The sequence below is a fragment of the Dendronephthya gigantea genome, unplaced genomic scaffold (assembly GCF_004324835.1).
Source record: "Dendronephthya gigantea isolate DGI-Jeju-01 unplaced genomic scaffold, DenGig_1.0 000049F, whole genome shotgun sequence".
Taxonomy (NCBI): Eukaryota; Metazoa; Cnidaria; class Anthozoa; order Malacalcyonacea; family Nephtheidae; genus Dendronephthya; species Dendronephthya gigantea.
The window spans coordinates 727,170-732,736 of record NW_021163059.1 but is presented as its reverse complement, the minus strand read 5'-3'; the positions used below and the strand labels follow the sequence as shown (position 1 = coordinate 732,736).

The 5,567-nt window shown below is 39.3% G+C and overlaps 1 long non-coding RNA gene across 4 annotated transcripts; it reads left to right on the top strand.

Annotated features, from left to right (window-relative positions):
• The first annotated feature begins 917 nt into the window (after positions 1–917).
• Positions 918–5,190, top strand: LOC114528366. Of its 4 annotated transcripts, none has more exons than XR_003687490.1 (5): positions 918–1,772; positions 2,224–2,562; positions 3,086–3,307; positions 3,380–3,423; positions 3,774–5,190. It is a non-coding gene; the product is annotated as an uncharacterized LOC114528366 (long non-coding RNA). The 4 variants fall into 4 exon arrangements; XR_003687488.1 differs by having other exon boundaries at positions 2,688–3,307; XR_003687489.1 differs by having other exon boundaries at positions 2,224–2,912.
• The last annotated feature ends 377 nt before the right edge of the window (positions 5,191–5,567 follow it).

Sequence of the window (5,567 nt, the reverse complement as noted above, 5' to 3'; positions counted from 1 at the left end):
TTGAGCAAAACAATAGTGAGCCTTAAATCACGTTCTAAGTATAAAATGGCTTTGTCAGCAGTGAGCGGCCTTCCTCCACCTTCAAATGCATTCGACAACTAATATCCGGTTCATGCAGCATAGAAAACAGCTTTAAACCAGTCTTTGGATAGAGGACCATCCTCTGGTAGACGCTGATCGGTAGACAGCACCATGTTACCAAGTATAAGACCGGATAAAATGGTGGCATTTAACTTGCTGAGATATTCGACAGGTTGGTCACACCATGGCTGAAATAACCATACAGATATTGAACTTTCTTCAGCTTTGTGAAACTGAACTTTGCTCAACCTACGGTTTAATGACGAGGACTTGTCAGCAAGAGGACTGTGGTTGCCTGCAGCTTCCACCATAAGCGCCTCAGTGGCTTGCGATATCGCTAATCCTGCTGCGCTACTTGTTGCTGTGTGGATTGTCGTTGGAAGATTCAATCCGATGTTTTGGCAAGCATTGGGAACAACGTGAGGCTTATCCATCGAAACTTTAGGGCATTTTGATGCATTTGTTGATGCAACGGTGCATTTTCGGCATGGTCTTCCTCATGTTTGCTTACCAGTTGCCCGTATAAACTGAGGTTTATTGTGTTTCCAAACTAAAAAAAAATATAGCGATTTGCCAGACTGATTTGAAAAAATATTTGTTGGCCCTTCTTTGAATCTATTTTTTGTATAGTTTTCTGAAGGCAAAGAATTTTCAACTACTCAAAAACGCAAGAAAAATTGTGGGAATCATGATAAAAATCTGTATGTTGCTGCATGTTTTTTGTCCGATTGTTGTGAATCTTGAGTTTAATACTGTAACTTCATAATAGTATCTAGTTTTATTAATTTATGCATAAATGAAGGGGGTGGCCTGATGTTTTTAAACAAGAATGAGCAACAAGGGGGAATTTCGTCCTCAACCAATCAGCATCTTTGTTTACATTTTGACTCTAAACCAATCAGAATGCGTATAACGCGAATGCTTGTAAACAAGCAAGGTGGTCACTCTCGAGCTTCGTTGCCATCGGATGTTTAATATTTTCTCATGAAATCAAGAAATGTTGATTAGAAAGGAATTATCCTAAACTTCACCGCGGCGATTTTTGATTTATGGCGTTTTCGCGAAGATATCGACGTCAAAACTTTGCCCTGGTTATAAGCCTAACTAATACTCCTTCGAATAGGCTGAATAGACAAACCTAAACGAATTGGTCTAATTATAGCTGGTTTTAGAAATAGCTCAAATTGGCATATTTAAAAATTAACTTACTGTATTGATTTACTTCCTGTTCACAATTAGCGGAATAATTTCCGGCGCTGCTATCACTTCATATACTTGGCGTGTTAGCATAAAACCTTAACGTCAAGATGGCGAACCCTCAAATCTGCGCCAGGCAGAAACTTTTAAAATCAAATCGAGAACAGTTCGCGTGTTTGTGGTTTCATCTTGGATGTCGCTTTCAACATCGTCGTCATCGCTGTACTCATTGCTGTTCTCAGTCTCATCGCTCGAGTCGTCTACGTCGAAATCTTGCTCGTCAGATTCAGGATTGAAATCATGGACTGCTTTGTTTGCTGTCTCTCCGAGTGATGCGGCCTTCGACTTGACGAATTCTTTGCAGATCTCGCACACGCTTATATCCGGAAGATTGCACTCGATGTGAAACGAATGCCCACAGCCATAGAAAATGCGCCATAATGTGCTTTGACGAGTGCACTGAATGCTATCACACAATCTGGATTTAAGAGAAGGTAAAAAGTTTCTAATTCTACTTTATATTGTTAAGGCAAAGAATTAGAGAAATTAAGAAACTGCTTAAAAATTTGGTTATTGAACTTGATAATTCCATTGTCATTACTGTGGTCTAGCGTAATTTTCTTTTGCTATGTCAGTCACTAAAGGCTAACTTACTTGTCTGGGTTAGGTGACCTTTCTACTGAGGAAAACCCAAGTGGGAGCACTCTGTTGGTGACAACTTGATTGCCAAATAAACTTGGTAAAACCCACTTAGTTAGATCCTTTCTTTGCCTGCGTTGCCGTGGTTGTTTTGTTGCTTGACCAGGGTGGGAATGGATTGTTTCAAACTTGTTGACCAGGAATTCTGCAGCTTTGGTTTTCAGGTTGTCAATCCGCTTTCTGCTGTAGTTAAATTTCCTGGGAGGGACAAATGCTGACTGAAACTCTTGCATTTCTTGCTTGCAGGCATCAATCTCTTTGGCCTTCTCTTGAATTCTTTCAGCAGTGTCTGTTTCGTTTGTCCTTGCTCGAAGCAACGAATGAAAATTCTCCACAGGGTACTCATCAAGAGCTACCAGGAATTGCTGAATGACTTTGTGCATTGGGTGAGTGGTTTCATTCCAATATTGGAAGGTAGAGAGAACAATAAGCAGTGCCTTGTTATAGTGTCTTCGGTGAAATACTGTCATCATAATCCAACAGCGAAGCAGTGATTTGCAATAGAGTTCGTAGTTGCTGCACTTGAAGACTACTGAGTAAATGCTGAGGACAAGTGGGATGTAGTTGTCAATAAGATTGAGTAAGGTGAGGAATTCAATATCCTTACAATTTGGGAAGACTGACATTATTGTATCTCGAATAAGTGTCCAACCCCCATACATGACTTCAAGGAGTAGTGATAATCGCCATGGCTTTGGTTTTTTTGCCAGCTTTGCCTTTGCACCAAATAAGAAGGAATAAAGATCTGCAAATATTTTGTGGAAGTTGAGCAAAACACACTCTCGGGAGTTTAGGGAAATGTGCAGTGGACCAATTAGTGGGATCACATTCTTGCAGATAGTGGGTAGGGAAGCTGAAGCAGTATTATATACAAGTTGCCGCATAAAGAATTGCATGGGCCAATCAGCAGGAAACGGAGCTATAAAATGCTCGAGGTAATCTTCCAAACCGTTAGACAGTATGTGTTTAAATGCAGTCAGTACATCATTGTGGGACTTTAAGGGCAATTTGAGGCTGTCTACTAGCTTAGTATTATCCATACGTCGCATTTCTCTAATTTCTGTCTGTTGGTAATCGTGAATTGCCACTCTTTGTTTTTCTGCTTCAGGATCAAAGTACTTTGCTACTGCCCAGTCTGGCATGGTACTTGCATAGGTTTGGGAACAAATGCTCATATTCTCAACTAGGAACTTTTTCAGTAAACTTTCCTCCACTGGATTGGCAGGTAGTAAGGGTTGCAGGGAATTGCTACGGACAGCCTTGATGTTGGGGAAAACTTTTACCAATAGAGTGGAGGTGTGCACTGCTTGGGTTTGAGTCTTGGCTTCAGGTCGGTGTTTAGTGTGAATGTTATGATAATCATCAATGCAAAATATTATAAATTGTTCATTTTCAATTACAGTTTGAAAGAATAATTTTACTCTATCAAGGTGGGAAGCTGAAGAGGTTAGCATGGAGGCTTTTATAGTACGGGGGTGTGCAACAATACCCAGGTTTTTGAGAGATTCTAAACCTTGTTGGCTTATTCCAAATTGCTGGAGGGTTCTTGCTAGAGATACTTGGAACCAGTTAGCCCGCTGTGACTTTGAGTACATCATGATATACAGTACAACCATGACTCTTAGTTTTGTCAGCTTTTGCCGTTCGTCTGACATCCGAGCTGAACTCATAGCACTATACAAGTTTGAGAAACTTTTTGCAGCTCCAACTTGTGTACAAATATCTTCAAAGCGATCAGGATCCATTACTGTAGGCTGTGGGTCATATGCAAGAAAAAATGTTTTTAACTTTTCCAGGTCACCTTCGATATTAACAGCTGAAGATTTACAAAGCTCCTCATATTCTCCTTTGGAAATGAAAATACCTTCAGATGTCTGGCATTCAACACTTGCTGTCGTCAGTTTAAAATCAGCTTTAGAGTCTTGACTTGGGGAAAGCAACGAAACAGTTGACTCGGTGCCTTGACTACTAGAAAACTGAATAATGGCAGGACTTGCAGCTTGGTTTTCTTGGTTGTTGGTTAACTGGGTGTTAAGGATACTTGTGGATGGCATCTCATCATCTTCTCTATTGTTGGATTCAGTTGGCAGATAAGTAGACAGACCGTCAAGCTATCATTAGAGAATGTAAACTTTAATATTACAATCTTAACCCCAAATTACAATATAAAAATATAGGTAGAGAAGAACAGGTAGCTATTAAAAAATACTGTGCAAAATAATTTGGGTCAAAATCTTAATTGCCAAAATGTTCCATCTTTGCAAAGAAGTGACAGTTTGTGCTATCTGGAGTTATATGCAATGCAGTTACGGAGCAATAAAAGCAATGCAGTTACAATTCTGTTTTTTATTATTACCTTCCTTGTAATATCGTCAGTAGTGAGTTTTTTTGGCAAATAGCGAGTAAAGTTCCTCTTTTTGAGACACACGCGAATGCAGTTCTTGCAAAGATGACTGATTTCTTTTGTCGTTTTAATTTGTTTTTCACGAACCAAAAACTGAGCAAGTGCTTTTGCCAACTCGCCCCAACCAAATCCTTTTAACTTGACCACTCTTGAGCCTTTACACGCTCCTGACCACTCATGGTGAAGAGGATTATTACAAAGTTTCGTAAATTTCGGCATTTAAAAGCGATAACAACAAAGAAAGCTACAGACCTCGAAAGTGTTTAGTGTTTGAATGAAAAGTTTCCCGCGGGCGGGAAAGGAAAATGTAATGATTGAACCAGTGAGGTTTGAACATGTTTCGAACAGGGTTTCTTTGCTATGTCTATGTATAGGAGACGTTTATAATCATAGGATGGTTAACATTATTTAAGCTTATAGCTTTTAAAATTAAATTGTAGTCATTTTAGTATCCATAGGCTGATAGGAATGGACAGAGAAGCTGTTAAAATGTCTTCAAACGATATTTTCAAAGCGTTTTATTCTGGTTTTGTTTATTCGAAGGAGTATTAGTTAGGCTTATAACCAGGGCAAAGTTTTGACGTCGATATCTTCGCGAAAACGCCATAAATCAAAAATCGCCGCGGTGAAGTTTAGGATAATTCCTTTCTAATCAACATTTCTTGATTTCATGAGAAAATATTAAACATCCGATGGCAACGAAGCTCGAGAGTGACCACCTTGCTTGTTTACAAGCATTCGCGTTATACGCATTCTGATTGGTTTAGAGTCAAAATGTAAACAAAGATGCTGATTGGTTGAGGACGAAATTCCCCCTTGTTAGAATGAGCAAGGTCCAAAACGTGTCAATAGACCTTACCCTTTACTGAAATGGCCTCGCGTCCACTTATGACAGTTTTTGGGTGGCAGGCGCACGACCAGGTTATATTGCTATATTTTTAGCACTGATATACATGTGATTATTTTCGATCTTTTGCCCATCAAAACGTACAGACATATACCTACCTTTTTGCGTACGAAATATATAACCCACATAAAAACAAGACCATTTTAATGCCATAATCTGTAAGGTACATTGCAAGATTTCACATTATGAAAAGGTTAAATCAATGTGGTATATTCGCCTACCTGAGCAACCCCACATTTTGGAGAAAAGTTTCAAAAATTTTCTTCAATGTCAAGGGCC